The sequence below is a fragment of the Triticum dicoccoides genome, chromosome 6B (assembly GCF_002162155.2).
Source record: "Triticum dicoccoides isolate Atlit2015 ecotype Zavitan chromosome 6B, WEW_v2.0, whole genome shotgun sequence".
NCBI classification, from domain to species: Eukaryota; Viridiplantae; Streptophyta; class Magnoliopsida; order Poales; family Poaceae; genus Triticum; species Triticum dicoccoides.
Window position 1 is genome coordinate 23,086,210 of NC_041391.1, and position 19,252 is coordinate 23,105,461.

Here is a 19,252-nt window from a genome sequence, read left to right on the forward strand (position 1 = left end):
ACCTTGTGGAGCTCGACCAGCTGCTTCAGCTGGTCGCTCAGGGGCACCGGATGTCCGGCCTCAGCATATTGAGACCAGAACACCTTCTCCATCGAGCTCCCCTCTTCGGCTCGGTAGAATGCGGCAGCATCAGACACACTACGGGGCAGATCGGCGAATGCTCCTGGAGAGCTCCGGATTCGGGTAAGTAACAGATAATTTACTTTTATATTCTTGCTTTGCATAAAGAATGCCTTACCCGCCGCTATCTTCTTCATCGCCAAGATCTCCTGAAGGGTCTTCTGGGCTTCGGCGTTAGCGGTCTTGGCACTCTCAAGAGCCAAGGCAAGCTCAGACTCTCGAGTCTTCAAGTCACGCTCCAAACTCTCGTGTTTTTCCTCGAGAGCCTGGAGCTCATGCCGCACCTCCGCCACCCGCGCCTCCTACTTCTCTCACTCGGTGCGCTCCAAGGCCGCACTCTTTTCGGCCTTGGAGACCGCCTCCTTCAGGGTCGCCACCTCGGTCGTGGCTCCTGCAACATTTACGTTAGTCCTGTCATTATTTGCAACCAAGTATTTCTATATACATTTACAGGCGGTACTAGGTACTATCTTTATCCTCTTGCTGCTTCTTGGCACGGCCGAGCTCGCTCTCGGAACGCTCGAGGCTTTCCTTTAATGCATTGACCTCCGCAGTCAGTGCAGCAGAGGTCAGCAGCGCAGCCTGCATTCCCATATTGACACATTTCTATTAGACTCCTGCGTATATCTTTTTAGATCCTCAGCTTGGCTTTTCTTTCCGAACGCCGAACTGAGCATCAGGGGCTACTGTCTATGCGGTAACATTTTTATATGTTTTTGAACACATACCTCAAAGCCTATTAACAGGCTTGTACAGGCTTCCGTCAGCCCGCTCTTGGCGGACTGAACCTTCTGAATCACCGCACTCATGATAGTGCGGTGTTCCTCATCGATGGAAGCGCCGTTAAGCGCCTCCAGTAAATTGGCCGGCGCTTCCGGATGGACGGAGGTCACTAGCGTCGTAGGCTTACCTTTCTTATGAAGGCGTCGCCTGTCGGGCTCCGGAACCATCGACGGTTCAGGAGCAGTGTCCGGCCCGGGGCCGGACTTAGATCCCTCCGTAGCTTTACCCCCTTTGGGCCAGGAGTCCGGGAGGTCGCCTTGTGGCGCCTCCAGGACCACCTCCTTCTGGTTTTGCCCCTTTAGGGAATCCACCTCAGTGTCATCTGTAGGGAGAGGGGAGGAGGCCGTCGGAAGTGAAGCGCTATTCACATCCGACGAGTCCAGGGATCCACTCGACGAATCACCGAGCTAAGCCCGGGGCGGATGCATCATTAAATTCAGCATCAGAAGGAACCATGCATCAGTGGAGCGCCATAAGTTATTCGGATATCCGGATACTTATGATTTTGCCAGGGGCTTGACCCTGGGTGGCCATTCCTGCCCGCCGTCCTCGGCATCCGAGGTGTAGTCCGACAGAGGGGTCTTCCCCTTCTTGGACCCTCTGGCCTCCCCAGTTGGGGCGGCGTTCCTTTTCTTTCCTCCCCTCACGGGAGGGGGAGAGGCTTCTTCTTCTTCTTCCTCCTCTTCCTCCTCCTCGTCCTCCGAGGCGGAGGGTGCTTTGGGGTCGTCGGGCGATGAATCCGACACCACCGAGCGCCGGGAACTCTTTCGGGTCCCCGTGGCCTTCTCCTTGGCCTTCTTCTCCGGCACCACGTGAGGTGCCGAAACCAGTAGCTTCGCCAAGCGTGCGTCTGCTGGGCCTTCGGGCAAAGGGGCCAGACAGTCAAACTGTACGGATGTCCTCTTCCAGTCCTGTCAAAGGAACGGGAGTTTAGATCCCACATAGAGTCACACTATGAAATTCAGGTGTCCCGTAAGGGACTAAATGTAATATTACTTTGGAGGCTTGACGTTTGCCGCGGAACCCGCGATCCTCGGTGACGGGAGGGGAGACCTCGGAACTCTTGAAAAGCACCTTCCAGGAGTCCTCATGTTTAGTTTCGAAGAGCCGGGATAGAGTCTGGTGCTGGGCCGGGTCGAACTCCCACAAATTGAAGTCCCGTCATTGACACGGGAGGATCCGGCGGAAGAGCATGACCTGGATTACGTTGACAAGCTTGACCTTCTTGGTCACCAGGTCTCGGACGTAGGTTTGGAGTCCGGTCACCTCTTCCGGATTACCCCATGACAGGCCCGTCTCTTTCGAAGATGTGAGCCGGGTGGGGATGCCGGATCGAAATTCGGGGGCCGCTGCCCACTTAGGTTCACGCGGCTCGGTGATGTAGAACCACCCCGATTTCCACCCTTTGATGGTTTCCACGAAGGCACCCTCGAGCCAAGTGACGTTGGCCATCTTGCCCACCATAGCACCTCCGCACTCTGCTTGTCGGCCTTTCACAACCTTCGGCTTGACGCTGAAGATCTTCAGCCATAGGCCAAAGTGAGGCTGGATGCGGAAGAAGGCCTCGCACACGACGATAAACGCCGAGATATTGAGGATGAAGTTCGAGGCCAGATCGTAGAAGTACAGGCCGTAGTAGAACATGAGCCCCCGGACGAACAGGCGAAGAGGAAAACCCAGTCCGCGGAGGAAATGGGGAAGAAAAACAACCCTCTCGTGGGGCCCGGGGGCGGGGATGAGTTGCCCCGCATCGGGAAGCCGGTGCGTGATGTCGTCAGACAGGTACCCGGCCTTCCTCAGTTTGTTGATTTGCCCCTCCGTGACGGAGGAGGCCATCCATCTACCTCCCTCTTCGGACATGGTTGGAGAAGGTTGAGGTGGGAAGTGCGGGCTTGGGCGCTGGAGCTCGAGCGCGCAGGGGCGGATAAGAAGAGGAAGAAGAAGGCGTGAATGGAAAGGGCGGATTCTTATCCCCTTAGTAAAACTTGCTTATCTCCCAAGTGTCGTGGTTAATGGCGTGGTTGGGTTACCCACGCCCGTATTGATGAGAATCCTGGAATAAGGGGACACGATCTCTGCTTTGACAAGACGTGCCAGGGAAACTGCCTTGCTAAACGCGCTGAGGTGGAACAATAAAACGATTTGAATGGAGGCCTGGCCATGACGTCATGCTACGGAATACGTCAGCAAATCCGATTGATGCAAATATTATTCTCTCTACGGTGGAATGTGGAACTTATTTTGCAGAGCCGGACACTATCCTGGTGTTCAACATCTTCTATGAAATATTCAGAGGAGGAAGCCGCCTTGCAATGCCGAAGACAACTTGCGCGCCGGACTCGTCGTCATTGAAGCCTGGTTCAGGGGCTACTGAGGGAGTCCTGGATTAGGGGGTGTCCGGATGGCCGGACTAAGACCTTTGGCCGGACTCCCGGACTATGAAGATACAAGATTGAAGACTCCGTCCCGTGTCCGGATTGGACTTTCCTTGGCATGGAAGGCAAGCTTGGCGATACGATATGAAGATCTCCTCCCGTTGTAACCAACTCTATGTAACCCTAGCCCTCTCCGATGTCTATATAAACCGGAGAGTTTTAGTCCGTAGGACGAACAACAATCATACCGTAGGCTAGCTTCTAAGGTTTAGCCTCTTTTATCTCGTGGTAGATCTACTCTTGTACTACCCATATCATCAATATTAATCAAGCAGGAGTAGGGTTTTAACTCCACCGCGAGGGCCCAAACCTGGGTAAAAACATCTGTCCCTTGTCTCCTGTTACCATCCGCCTAGACGCACAGTTCGGGACCCCCTACCCGAGATCCGCCGGTTTTGACACCGACAGCGAGCCACCTGTACCGATGACCTCTGTCCTTCCAGAGGCACCGGACAACTTGCTGGAAGCGCTTCGCGGTGCTTCCATCGATGAAGAACACCGTACCATTATGAGTATGGTGATTGAGAAGGTCCAGTCCGCCAAAAGCGGATTAACCGAAGCCTGCGCCAGCCTCCTAACAGGCTTTGATGTAAGTAATAAAATTGTAAGAAAATATCACAATATAGATAGTAGCCCCTGATGCTTTGTTCGCAGTTCGGAAAGAAAGGCCGAACAGAGGATCAAATAACATCCGCAGGAGTCTAACAGAAGATGTCTATGTGAATAAGCTGGCGTCGCTTCTGGCCGGTCATACTGCGGAGGTCTCCGGACTGAAGCGGGACCTGGAGCGAACCGAGGGAGAGCTCGGCCTCGTGAAGAGGCAGCTCGAGGAAAGCAAAGGTACATAATACCCCGTCTGTATATTTATAAATGAAAAATGGTTTCTGCTGATAAAAGCGTCATGAACTTTAATAGGGGCCACGATCGAAGTGGCGGCCCTTAAGAAGGCGCTGACCGAGGCCGAAGACAAAGCAGCCAAGGAACGCGCCGAGCGCGAGAAGCAAGAGGCCTGGGTCAACGAGGTCCAGCAAGAGCTCTAGGATTTCGTCCAGAAATACGAGTCCTTGGAGCGTGACTCTAAGACTCAAGAGTCCGAGCTTGCTAAGGCCCTCCAGAGCACGCAAGATGCCAAAGCCGAAGCCCAAAAGGCCCTCAAGGAGATTCAGGCGGTTAAGAAGATTGCGGCGGGTAAGGCTTTCATTATGCAAAGCAAGCATGTGAAGGAGACTTTCCTTTTACTTACCCGAATTTGGAGCTCTCCAGTGGCGTTCGTAGATCTACCGCGTAGCATAACTAATGCCGAAGAAGGGAGCTCGACGGAGAAGTTGTTCTGGTCTCAGTATCTTGGGACAGAACATCCGATGCCCTTGAGCGACCAGCTGAAGCAAATAGTCGAACTGCACAAGGCAGCCGAACTGGCCATGAAGGACCTCATAACGCGGCTGTGGCCTGCCGAGCCTATGCCCAGCAGCTACTTCGGCCTCATGAAGCGGCTTGTGAATGCTTGCCCGCGGCTTGAAGTCATAAAGCGGTCAGTTTGCATTGAAGGTGCGCGAATGGCCTTCGCCTACGCAAAAGTGCATTGGGCGAAGATGGATGCCGAGAAGCTGATGACAGAGGGGCCACCGAAGGGCAAGGAGCGCCGCCGGACCGAAAAGTATTATGACAGTGTCCTGAAGGGCTCCCGCCTTGTGGCGGAGCAATGTGCAAAGGATGTAATCTTTGAGTGAATGCACTCATTTTATCCTGTAATATGAAACAGGTTCATTTGCGCAATATAACGCTTGTCGATTTAAAAATTTACCTTCTGTCCGGCCGTTTACAAAATCTGAGAGTTGGCCAGTCGTCGGCTTCAGCCCCCATGTAACTAGTACAGGGGTGTTCGGGATTTATCTAAACACTCTTTATCCAAATTTTTGGTCCTTTAAGGAGGTGTTTAGCGCAACGAACAAGGCAATCGGACTATACAGCTTTATCACCATCACTTAGCCATAGAAGTTCTATAATTTTAAAATTTGGCGTAGCCCCAGGTATTCGGAAAGCCGAACTTGGGGTGATATACACGCCTAAATTGGACAAAGACCGATTCCTCGCCCAAGGCGGAAAAATCTTTAAGGATTTGAAACCTCTCAAACAGCGACCAGCTCTCGCAGCATCATGACAGTCAGTTTTCGGCTTTCTCTACTGAGGTGCTCGTCTGGAAAAACCTGAACACAATCGCAGTATTTCTCCCTGTGCCACCTTAGCCGATATAGGGGAACGTAAGGCAGCAAAACATGGGAGCTGGGCAACCCAACTATTGACCCAAGACATGATTCGGAGCTGATGCATATAATGCTATAAGTTCGGGGTGCTGCACTGTCGAAAGTGTTCGGACTTTCTTGCCGTGATATGGGGTACACTGAAGCCCCTGTCGAACTGAATGTACCAAAATGTACGGGTGCAGGTTGTAATAAATAAACAGTCAAGGGAAAAAAGAAAATAAATGTAGTGATAAGCTGACGCTGCACACTATTTTCCATTATTATTATACGTGCAGGTGTATGTATACAAGTTGTGCGATAAGCAAATAGGACTATTTGACATGCCCTAACCAAGAGCGAGCTGCGGGTGGGTATGTAAAACAGGTGTAGCGATCGTTATCAAAGACCACCTAGGGATTCCTTTGTACGCCAAAGCTCCTTGCCTTCTTGGTGTCTTCGTCCCGTGATGGGTCCAATAATTAGTTATCGGAAAAGTCTCAAGAAGATAGGGACCTGATAGAAAGAAAAAGGTGAAGGTATGCGGATTCCGGGGCAGTTTAGCAGCATTGTGGACCGCAATTTTAGCTGTGCCTTCGTTTAAGCCCATGGTATTTTGAGTGTGTAATTATGTACGCGCGCAACAAATTTCACCGCTTGACTGGGATGATGATGGAGGCCAGATTGCTAGGCGAGCTCTGGACGGGCCGGACAATCCTGTTGCAGAGTACTTCGGGCTCGCTTGACGGTGTCCGGGGGCTTTATTGCCGAATTGAGGGTCTACCTAAGGAGGCGGCTCTGTACTTCTACTACAAGGGCCGCAGTGTGCTCCTCCATACAGAGGGAGCGCTCTGTATTTCCATTTACTGTTATAACACGGTGGGGTCTGCGCATCTTGAGCTTGAGGTAGGCGTAGTGTGGCACCGCATTGAATCGAGCAAATGCGGTTCGTCCTAGCAGTGCATGATAACCACTGCGAAAGGGGATGATATCGAAGATTAACTCCTCGCTTCGGAAGTTGTCCGGGGATCCGAAGACCACTTCCAGTGTGATTGAGCCTGTACAACAGGCCTCTACACCTGGTATGAAACCCTTGAAGGTGGTTGTCGGTGTCAAAACCGACGGATCTCGGGTAGGGGGTCCCGAACTGTGCGTCTAGGCGGATGGTAACAGGAGACAAGGGACACGATGTTTTACCCAGGTTCGGGCCCTCTTAATGGAGATAAAACCGTACGTCCTTCTTGATTAATATTGATATTGTGGATGTTTACAAGAGTGGATCTACCACGAGATCAAGGAGGCTAAACCCTAGAAGCTAGCCTATGGTATGATTGTAAGGGTTGTTGTTCTACGGACTAGAGCCATCCGGTTTATATAGACACCGGAGAGGGCTAGGGTTACATAGAGTCGGTTACAATGGTAGGAGATCTACATATCCGTATCGCCAAGCTTGCCTTCCACGCCAAGGAAAGTCCCATCCGGACACGGGACGAAGTCTTCAATCTTGTATCTTCATAGTCTTGGAGTCCGGTCGATCATGATAGTCCGGCCGATGATAGTTCGGCCGATGATGCTAGTCCGGCTATCCGGACACCCCCTAATCCGGGACTCCCTCAGTAGCCCCCGAACTAGGCTTCAATGACGATAAGTCCAGCATGTGTGTAGTCTTCGGCGTTGCAAGGCAGGTTCTCCTTCAAGTTCTACGTACCTGCCGAACAGTGTCCGGCTTCCTCATCAATGTTGCGCGTCTTGGCGTCCACGCCCAATAATGGCCTTCTTCCACGCGTCGCGCGAATGTGAAAAGCCAGGGTGTCTTTTATGTTTTACCCCCTAGTTGTGCGAATAATCTGCCTATAAGGGAGGCAAGAATCCAGATCCAAATCACCATCTTCCTCCCGCAAATACTCATCGGAGCGCTTTCGACCAAGAATCCATTCCATCATGGACCGTCAACGTGGCTCCTCTTCTCGCGCTCCCAGCCCTTTGCCAGGAGATTGGAGGAGATGCTCTGTTCCACACAACGAGCTAGTGAAGCTCCAAGCGGGGGGATATCTCCCTCCGGCCTTCATGGTTCCGGTTCGAGCCGGGCTGGCCACCTACAAAGGTGGGAAGCAAGCGGAGGTTACCCCAAATCCCAACAAAGGGGAGCGGGTATGCTTCATTCCCTATCTGATAAGGGGGCTCGGATTTCCTGTACACCCATTCCTCCGCGGGCTCCTGGAGTTCTACGGACTCCAGCTTCATCACCTCACGCCCACCTCAATCCTGCATATTGCGGGTTACGTAGCTCTTTGCGAGCTATTCCTGGGCGTCGAGCCCCACTTCGCGCTGTGGAAGAGGTTGTTCTGCCTTGTACCCCACTCTCACGAGGGGTCCATATATCAAGTGGGCGGCGCCGAAATATGGCGCATTGCCGGGACCGGATATCCATCCGGAACCCCTAAGAAGGCATCCGAAGACTGGCCTTCGGAATGGTTTTATATAGAAGACGCTCCGCTGCCGGACCCTATTCGGATCGGCCTCCCGGAGTTCAGCAATGCTTCTCTGAAGAAACGCCTTAGTTGGCGGCCGCGGAGCCCCCAACTGGAGGAAGACAAGAGCGTCCATTATTTGATGGGCCGAATAAGGTTACTGGCCCATGCCGAGTTGACCATGATTGGAGTCATGGCAACATGCATTATGCGGGGGGTGCAGCCGCTACAATACAGGGGCCACCCCATGTGGGATTTCAACGGGGAGGACGATGCCACCTGTCATGGCCGCAAAGGGCCGGATTCGGTCGAAGATCTGGTGACGATCCTGTCCGGCCTATATAAGGGGGAGAAGGAGGATTTCCTTCGGACGAACCCGTTAAATGGGTTCTCCATGAATAATCCCCGGCCTTGGGTAAGCGAACACTCTGCATGCCCGACCCATGTTTTTTGAAACTTAAGTTTCTTATATTGTGTTCTTCTTTCGGCGCAGGAGCTGCGCCGGATCGTGGAGGACATGCTAAGTCCAGCTCCGCAACCCGAGGATCCAGAGAGATCCCGGGATCCAGCCTCCGAAGAGGATCCGGACATAATGGTGGAGCTAATCGACGGGGTGTTCCACCAGCTCAGCATGGACAATGCTTTAGTCGCCATCACGGCCGACTATCCCGGACTGTATCCGGCTTCCCAGGTGATTGCGACCGAAGTCCTGACACCGTCATTCCATCCTTGCTTATTTCTGACCACCGTATACGATGGCGCTGTGCAGGAGGCGCCCCTAGGGCGAGAAGCCGAGCCCGCGGTGGCTGGCCAACAAAGGCCAGTCCGGACCAGTAGGCGGAAGAGGAGCGCGGCGCGGACTGAAACCTCGCCGCAAAGGTGTAGCTCACAATTCATTAATTAGAGCAACGTTCCTAGGAAGCGTTTGAGTGCTCATGACTTTTGTAGGGAAAAAGGCGTCCACCGAACTGCGAGCGTGGAGGTTGCCAATCCAACCTCTACCAGCCAGGCTCCAGCACCTGGTCTGGAGGGGGAGCCGAGCGCAAGGCGCGAGCCGGACATTCCTCCGACGGAGGATGCCCACAGACTGTCCGCCACCAAGTCTGAGGTGGAGAGGGCCCTGAATCACAGGCGCCGCCGGACAGTATTTCGTGACGCGTGCTTCTCCCCCGAGGTGTTGAATGCCTTTAACGCGGGGGACGCGCACCTTCGTGCTGCTCAAGATGGTTTTACCAGAGCCACGGAGCAGTATGTAAAAGACATACGGGTAAGAGAATTTAATAGTTGTATATGCCAGTAGCCCCCGAGACTTAAAGTAGTTATATTAACTGATTTAAGGATCATATGAAACGTAGGATCTTACCGAGAAGAATACCCAACTGTCTCAGGAGCTGCAAGAGTGCAAGGCCCAACTTGAGGCTGCACTCTCTGGCGCAGGAGGAAACACAGGGACCTCTCCTGGTAACGCATTATTTTAGAAAGATAAGTAGCGTTTGGCCTTTGCGCAAGTCTAAAAAATGACATTGCAGGTGCTGCCGGACAAGATCCGGACAGGCAAGAACTTCTGCGCCAACTAAAGGCCGGCGAGAGGGTGCTGCATAAGGTGCAGCATGAAAGGAACAAACTCCAGGATGCCCATGCCCAGCTTGTAGAAGAGTTGAAAGGCGTTCGGGCCGAGCTGTCGGGCTCCGTTAAGGAGAATCAGCGGCTTCGTCGCGGCATCTATAGTAAGTGCTTCAGCGAACTTCTTTGAAAAGAAGAGTTCGGCGAGGAAGTCAATTTGATAGAATATGTCTGCAGGTATGCTCACAAGTCGCCCTGCGGAGGAGATGCCCGTATCAACGGGTGATCAACTTCCCGAATTGTGGCAACTGATCAAACGAGTTCGGCAGGCAATGAGCGGCGCCATCCAGGCTTTATGGCCAGCCTTCTCCTTACCCGAGGGTCTTGGGGAGCTTGCGGAGAAGCTTCAGGGAGTGCGGCAGCGCTTCCATTTATGGAAGATTTCGGCCTGCCGCCAAGGTGCCAGGGAGGCCTGGGCCATGGTAAAGACGCGATACAAGAAGGCGGATCCCAACCACATGGCCGAAGTCGGACCTGTGGGGCCCGATGGGAAGGAGATCCCTGTGAGTTTAGTATACGGCCAGGTAGAGCTGGCCGCTAAATTTTCCCAACAGGACTGTAAATTAGACAACCTGTTAGATGGGATTGAGGAAGAATACAAGCAGTCGATGTGACAATGTATTATAAAATGACATATAAAATGCCTTCTAGCCGGATTGTAGATCGTTTGTCTTTCCCGACCTTTTCGCTTCGACCTCGGGACCCTAGAGTCCGGAGTGTGTCCGAATACCTTCTCGGTTATGAGACAACCGGGGTATGCATGGAGACCAGGCGTAGGGGTCATTAGTGCTTTATCAGACAAGTGCCCAACTAGTTATGTTATATTACATGGGTAGTAAGAAACATCTTCTAGGGAGAATAGTTCCGTTAAGGGTTCCTTTCCTCTGGAGGTGGCATGCCCTAAAGTGCATGTCGGGACTGTGAAAAAAGCAGAAAAACATCTGGGGGCAGATAAATAAGTGGATAAAAAATCATCTTTTAAGTCACCGACCGAATATTCCCTTAAGAGCGCTAGCTTTCGGCTTCACCCAGTCTAAGGTACACATCCGGCTGACCCGGCAGTAACAATCGCAGAGGTGCTCCCTTTACCTCCTAGCCGAGCAATCGGGAACGTAGGGGTAAGCACAGGAGCCAGGCAACCCAGCTTGGCCAAAACTTAAGTCATATCGATGCATATAATGGTGAATAAAAGGTACATGTGGAGGCTTGACACATGTGCTGGGCATGAAGCCCTTATAATTAAGCTTCTTGTAAAGAAGCCCCCAGGTATAATAAGTGCGGATAGCACATCAATTGCGCGCGAACGTTGCGCAAGTAGGCCCTTTAAGGCTTGGATGAATAGGGTTAAGAAGAAAAAGATAAACAAAAGGCAGCTGAAGTAAAAAAAATTTGGACGGGGGGAAGGGACGAACTCTTAGTCCGGCGCTAGGCATAGAATCTTCGGAGGCGGGCTGTGTTCCATGGGTTCGGCTCGAGCGGTTATCCGATGCATTTCGTAGACGGTACGCTCCGCCGGTAAGGACTTGATCGATGATGAACGGGCCTTCCCATTTGGGCTTGAGCTTGTCCTTTTTCTTGTCCGGCAGGCGTAGAACCAGTTCGCCAACATTGTAAGTCTTGGCCCGTACTTCTCTGCTTTGGTATCTTCGAGCCTGCTGCTGATAGAATGCGGAACGAGCCTTGGCGATGTCGCGTTCTTCCTCCAATGCGTCCAAGCTGTCCTACCGATCCAACTCGGCTTCTCTTTCTTCGTACATGCGCACTCGAGGTGAGTCATGAATTATGTCGCAGGGCAAAACTGCTTCTACGCCGTATACCACAAAAAATGGTGTGAATCCGGTAGTACGGTTAGGCGTTGTCCGCAGCCCCCAGAGTATGGAGTCGAGCTCCTCTACCCTGTGCGTGTCAGATTTCGTAAGGGACCACACTAGTTTGGGTTTGATGCCGCTCATTATTAGACCATTTGCTCGTTCCACTTGACCGTTGGTTTGAGGATGATAGACTGAAGCGTAATCGAGCTTGATGACCATATTATTGCACCATGATTTAACCTCATCGGCCGTGAAGTTTGTGCTGTTATCAGTGATGATGCTGTGGGGGACACCATAACGGTGTACTACCCCGGATATAAAGTCTATCACTGGTCCGGACTCTGCCGTTTTAACTGGCTTGGCCTCTATCCTTTTGGTGAATTTATCCACCATGACCAATAGGTACCATTGCTTGTGGGTTCCCCCTTTAAGTGGTCCAACCATGTCAAGCCCCCAGACCGCGAACGGCCAGGTAATGGGTATAGTTTTTGAGGGCGCTGGGTGGCATATGGCTCTGATTAGCAAAGAGCTGACAACCGACGCATCTTTGGACTAAGTCCTGAGCATCTGCTCGGGCCGTCGGCCAATAAAATCCTGTACGTAATGCCTTTCCTACAAGGGCCCGAGCTGCGGCGTGGTGTCCGCCTAGTCCGGCATGAATTTCAGCCAGGAGGTTTCACCCTTCCTCTTCGGAGATACACCTTTGAAGGACTCCGGTTGTGCTTTTCTTATAAAGTTCTCCCTCATAGACCTTGTAGGCTTTAGATCGCCGGACAATGCACCGGGCCTCATTTTGGTCTTCGGGAAGCTCCTGCCTAAGCAAGTAGGCGAGGAATGGTTCTGTCCACGGGGCAATTACTGCCATTATGTCGTGGGCTGAAGGTGTTATGTCATCGGCTGAATCGCCGGTTGGTGCGTCTTGTTCTAGTTTGTTATTTCCGGACTCCTCTTCCCATAGTACGGATGGCTTGAAGAGCCGTTCCAGGAAGATGTTAGGAGGGACAGCGTTGCGTTTTGCGCTGATGCATGCCAGTACGTCGGCTGCTTGGTTATTATCCCGGGCTACGTGATGGAATTCAAGTCCTTCAAACCGGGCTGACATTTTTAGCACAGCGTTGCGGTATGCTACCATTTTTGGATCTTTGGCGTCAAAGTCTCCGTTTATTTGGGATATTATGAGGTTTGAATCCCCGCGCACCTCTAGGCGTTGAATGCCCATGGAGATTGCCATCCGGAGACCATGTAAAAGGGCCTCGTATTTGGCTGCATTGTTGGAGTCCGTGTACATTATCTGAAGTACGTACTGGACTGTGTCTTCGGTCGGGGACGTCAATACGACGCTAGCCCCCAATCCGGCTAACATTTTAGAGCCGTCGAAGTGCATAATCAAATTGGAGTATGCGCCGTACTCTTTAGGGAGTTCGGCTTCGGTCCATTCAGCGACAAAGTCAGCCAAAACTTGTGACTTTATAGCTCGCCGAGGTTTGTAAGTTATATCAAATGGTAAGAGCTCAATGGCCCATTTTGCAATCCTGCCCGTCGCGTCGCGGTTGTTTATAATGTCGTTAAGTGGTACTTCAGAGGCCACTATTATCGAACACTCTTGAAAGTAGTGTCGGAGCTTCCGGGATGCCATGAACACCGCGTATGCTATCTTCTGATAGTGCGGGTAACGGGACTTGCAGGGGGTTAACACAGTGGATACGTAGTATACTGGTTTTTGAAGAGGGAATTTATGCCCTTCTGTCTCTCGTTCGACGACGAGTACCGCGCTTACAACTTGATGCGTTGCTGCGATGTATAACAACATTGGTTCGCCCAGGTTGGGCGCAGCCAGGACCGGATTTGTTGCCAATATGGCCTTTATTTCTTCGAGTCCGGCGGTGGCAGCATCCGTCCACTCGAAGTGTTCGGTGCGCCTAAGGAGGCAATAGAGGGGCAATGCCTTTTCTCCTAGACGGGAGATAAAGCGGCTTAGAGCCGCCACGCATCCAGTCAATTTTTGTATTTGCTTGAGGTCTTTTGGGATATCTAGCTGTGATAGAGCTCGGATCTTGGCTGGGGTTGCTCCAATTCCTCTACCTGATACGATGAAGCCCAGCAGCTTTCCAGCTGGTACACCGAAAACGCATTTTTCCGGATTCAGCTTGATGTCATATGCTCTGAGGTTGTCGAATGTGAGCCTCAAGTCGTCTACTAGAGTTTTGACGTGTTTAGTTTTGACGACTACGTCGTCTACGTATGCCTCTACTGTTTTGCCGATCTGGGTAGCCAGACATGTCTGAATCATGCGCTGATATGTTGCGCCGGCGTTTTTAAGTCCGAAGGGCATCGTGTTGAAGCAGAATGGTCCATATGGAGTGATGAATGCCGTTGCGGCTTGATCCGCTTCTGCCATCTTGATTTGATGATAGCCGGAGTATGCGTCCAGGAAGCACAATGAGTCGTGCCCTGCAGTGGCATCGATGATTTGGTCGATGCGGGGGAGGGGGAAGGGATCCTTTGGGCAGGCTTTATTTAGGTCTTTGAAATCGACACATAGGCGCCAGGATTTGTCCTTCTTTGGTACCATTACCAGGTTTGCTACACAATCCGGATGTTTGATGTCTTTGATGAATCCGGCTTCCAATAGTTTGGCTAGCTCTTCTCCCATTGCCTGTCTTTTGGGTTCGGAAAATCGTCGAAGAGCCTGTTTGACTGGCTTGAATCCTTTTAGGATGTTTAGGCTGTGTTCTGCCAATCTGCGTGGAATTCCGGGCATATCCGAGGGGTGCCAGGCAAAAATTTCCCAATTTTCCCGAAGGAATTCTCGCAGTGCGGCGTCTACATCAGGGTTCAATTGTGCCCCGATGGAGGCCGTCTTTATCGGGTCCGTTGGGTGGACCTGGAATTTTACTATTTCATCTGCTGGTTTAAAGGAGGTGGACTTGGATCTCTTATCGAGTATCACATCGTCCCTATTCACCGTAGAGCGCAGCGCGGTGAGTTCCTCTGCCGCTAGGGCTTCGGATAGTGCCTCTAAGGCTAATGCGGCTGTCTGGTTTTCGGCGTGGAGTGCTATGTCCGGATCACTAACGAGAGTAATTATTCCGCCGGGCCCAGGCATTTTGAGCTTCATGTACCCGTAATGGGGTACGGCTTGAAAAATTGTGAATGCCTCTCGTCCTAATATAGCGTGATATCCGCTGTTGAACGGGGCCACTTGGAACGTGACTTCTTCGGATCTATAATTGTCCGGCGAGCTGAATACCACATCGAGTGTGATTTTTCCTATGCAGCGCGCCTCCCGGCTAGGGATTATTCCTCTAAAGGTTGTGCTGCTTCGCTCAATGCGGCTCCAGTTTATTTCCATTTTTTGAAGGGTTTCCTCGTAGATGAGGTTTAATCTGCTGCCGCCATCCATGAGGACTTTTGTAAGTCGAAAGCCGTCCACTATTGGACTAAGTACCAGTGCGGCTGGAGCTCGGGCTATTCGGAATTTAGGTTCGTCGCTGGCGTTGAAGGTGATGGCTGTGTTGCTCCATGGATTGTTCGTTTCCGCATATTATTTGATGCGAAAGTCTCGAAGACTGTTGATACCGTACCGATGTTGTTGGAGTGGTTTTCCGGGGCTAGAAGCTCCTCTCCACTTTTGGCCACCTGCCGTAATATCCAACATGCTCGAAGGCTATGTGTTGGGACGGCGCCTTCTGTACTGTGAATTTTACAGGGTCCGCTAAGCCATCCCTCCAGTACGGTTCCGTGCCCTTTATGGGGTTTTTGCTTTTTGGTTTTTGTATCTGGTGCCTGAGTGTAATGCACCCTTTTGTTGCGGACTAGGGTTGTATTCGGGGCCGGATTGTTCCAAAACTTATTTTCGGTTGTCCGGAAACTCTCCATCGCACAGTACTTTCGTACTATGGACGCTAGGTCGGCGAAGCGTGTAATTTCACGACGGCTGACGGCGTTCAAGATTCCCTCGTCCGTGCAATTATTGCAAAAAATTGAGATTGCGTTTTCCTCTCGGCAGTCCTTTATCCTGTCCATAACCAGGAGGAATCTGGCCCAGTAGTGATGTACTGTCTCAGCGGGCTCTTGCCGGATTAGAGAAAGATCGCATATGTCTGGGCGGGTGGGTGGAATCAAGTCCGGAACCCTACCCATCTCAAGGCTCGAAGGCCGAGAAGTTTCCAAATTTGGAAGCTTGGAATGCTAAACGTTGTCCAACGAGTCTGGTACGATGCCTGAATTTAAGTTCAGTGCTTGATCGAAGTCCGTCCCTCCGCGGGAATCCAGCATGGGGGGTTCGGGAGCTCGGACCTGACTAGTTTTCAATACAGGAGAAGAGTCGCCGCATTGTTCCTCTACCACTGCAACGTGGTGGGTGACCTGGGGAGAGTTAATCTCTCTCAGATCGGTTTTAAGCCCAATCTAACTGTAGTCTGTAGCGACTCCCAGGGCAGCGATGCGAACCAAGAGCTCGTTACGGACGAGAGCTCTATTGGATCCAGCCGCTCGGCGAATTCCGAGCGGACGTGAAGATTGCTTTTGACGACTTGAGAGGTCAGTGTCGAAGCGGTGGCCGGACAGGCGGTCATAAGAAAACCACCTAGCCGGATAGTTTGGCCGGCGGCCAAGGCTCCTTTGGTGAAAATACCGTCCTTGAAGACGGGTGGAGGCATCCTTCCTATCGGTGACGGCACAGAGGAACTCTCAATGAAAGCACCAATGTCGGTGTCAAAACCGGCGGATCTCGGGTAGGGGGTCCCGAACTGTGCGTCTAGGCAGATGGTAACAGGAGACACGGGACACGATGTTTTACCCAGGTTCGGGCCCTCTTGATGGAGGTAAAACCCTACGTCCTGCTTGATTGATATTGATATTGTGGATGTTTACAAGAGTGGATCTACCACGAGATCAAGGAGGCTAAACCCTAGAAGCTAGCCTATGGTATGATTGTAAGGGTTGTTGTTCTACGGACTAGAGCCATCCGATTTATATAGACAGTGGAGAGGGCTAGGGTTACATAGAGTCGGTTACAATGGTAGGAGATCTACATATCCGTATCGCCAAGCTTGCCTTCCATGCCAAGGAAAGTCCCATCCGGACACGGGACGAAGTCTTCAATCTTGTATCTTCATAGTCTTGGAGTCCGGTCGATGATGATAGTCCGGCCGATGATAGTTTGGCCGATGATGGTAGTCCGGCTATCCGGACACCCCCTAATCCGGGACTCCCTCAGTGGTTTTCGTGGGTTTGATCCTTGAGGGATCGATACCCATTTTGCACATTGTATCTTATAGAGCAGGTTCAGGCTGCTGCCACCATCCATAAGGACTCGTGTGAGGTGGAATCCGTCGATGATGGGGTCAAGGACCAGCGCGGCTGATCCATCATGATGGATACTGGTCGGATGGTCCCTGCGATCAAAGGTGATCGGACAAAAAGACCATGGGTTGAACTTTGGTGCGACTGGCTCCATCGTGTAGACGTCCCTTAGTGCGCACTTCCGCTCCCGCTTGGGAGTATGGGTGGCGTATATCATATTTACCGTTTTCACTTGGGGAGGAAATTTCTTCCGTCCTCCTGTGTTCGGCGGCCGGGGCTCCTCGTCGTCATCACTATGCGGCCCCTTTTCCTTATTTTCGGCATCAGCTTGCCGGACTATTTAAATACCCAACATTCTCTGTTGGTGTGGTTGGCTGGTTTATTGGGGGTGTCGTAGATTTGACATGAGCGATCGAGTATGCGGTCCAGACTGGACGGGCCCGGATTGTTTCTTTTGAATGGCTTTTTCTGTTGACCGGACTTGGAGCCACTGAATCCGGCATTGACGGTCGTGTCTTCGGTGTTGTCGCTATTATTGCGACGCTTGTGTCTGTTTCGCTGAGGCTTGCCATTGCTGTCTCTGGTGTCTGAAGTGCCAGGATTTCCTGATGTGCTGTTGCTACGAGCCAACCAGCTGCCCTAACCCGCACAAAAGTGGTTCATGAGTGTCGTAAGGGCTTCCAAGGATTTTAGCTTTTCTTGGCCGAGGTGTCGGGCAAGCCACTCGTCGCGGATGTTGTGCTTAAACGCCGCTAGGGCTTCGGCATCCGGATAGACAACAATTTGGTTCTTTTTAGTTAAGAACCGAGTCCAGAATTTCCTGGCTAAGTCTCCCGGCTGTTGGGTTATGTGACTTAAATCATCAGCGTCCGGTGGTCGCACATAAGTGCCCTAGAAGTTATCCAGGAATGCGTCTTCTAGGTTCTCCCAACTACCAATGGAGTTAGCCGGCAGACTATTCAGCCAATGCCGACCCGGTCCCTTGAGTTTTAGTGGGAGGTACTTGGTGGAGTGTAGATCATCACCGCGGGCCATGTGAATGTGGAGAAGGAAATCTTCGATCCATACCGCGGGGTCTGTTGTCCCATCATATGGTTCGATGTTCACGGGCTTGAACCCTTCTGGGAATTCATGCTCCATTACTTCGTCAGTGAAGCATATGGGATGTGTGGCGCCTCTATGCCGGGCTACATCACGACGCAGTTCAAATGAGTCTGGTCTGTTGTATTCGGCCCGGCTGGATTTGTATTTAGTATATCCGGAGTGGCGGTCATCGTCGCGCGTTGGGGCGCGCCCCCGTGATCCCTAGATCGATCTTGACTGTCCTGCTTTGTTTTCTAATTCGTTTAGCAGGTCGTGCGTGTAACCCCGGGCCTTCGTGTTTTTATTTGTTTGTCAACGGGGTGCGGGCTGGTGTTCGGGTTGATATGCCGCTTTGTCTCGGCCAGGGGGTGGCCGGTCGGCCGCATCCCGTGCTGGTAGTATAGGCTCTAGTGCCTCATCCTTGAATTGAGGTACAACCTGCGCCTAGGGTAACTTTTAGTTGGGCGCTCGAGTCCGTATTCCTCGGCTGCCAGGACCTCAGTCCATCTATTAGTTAGCAGATCTTGATCAGCTTGAAACTGTTGCTGTTTTTTCTTCAGGCTTTTTCTAGTGGCTATAAGCCGGCGCTTGAAGCGCTCCTGCTTGACGGGATCCTCGGGACGATAAATTCTTTGTCGCCGAGGCTCACCTCATCTTCGGAGAGGGGCATGTAATTGTCATCCTCTGAGTCTCCATCCATTGCCTGTTCATCAGGGCTAGCTTGCCCATCCTCCCGTCCGGCGTGCTCGAAGCTTGGCTTGCCGCGATTGTTTTCGTCTTCAGCATCATCCGGAGTGCTATTGTCTCCTGTGTCGGTCTCACTATTTTTGCTATGGCGGGGCTTAGAGCGGCCCCGCTGACGCCGGCACTTAGATTGCTTCTCAAGGGCATTGTCATCCGTTGCCTCATCGCCGTTGCTTTCTTTGGGTGTGTCCACCATATATATATATCATATGATGAGGTGGTTGTCCAGCGCCCTGTGGGCGGTGGTTCCTGTTCTTCTCCGGCATCATCGTCCATACCGTCGATGTCTTCGGAGTCGAAATCAAGCATGTCGGTTAAGTCGTCGACAGTGGATATTAAGTAGGTGGGGGTGGGTAACGAATTTCTTCGTCGTCCGCTTCCCACTCAAGCTGGACGTAGTTCGACCAAGAGTCTCCTGACAGGGAGACAAATTTTAATGAGTTTAACATGTCTCCCAAGGGCGAGTGCTGAAAGATATCCGCGGAGCTAAACTCCATGATCGGTGCCCAGTCAGGTTCGATGGGCACGGATGCACGCGGTTCGGAGCCCCTGGCCGAAGACGAGTTCGAGGGTCCAAAGACACAGACCTCCTTGGAAGTGAGATCTGTGTTCGGCTATATCGCCGCTGAGTGTGC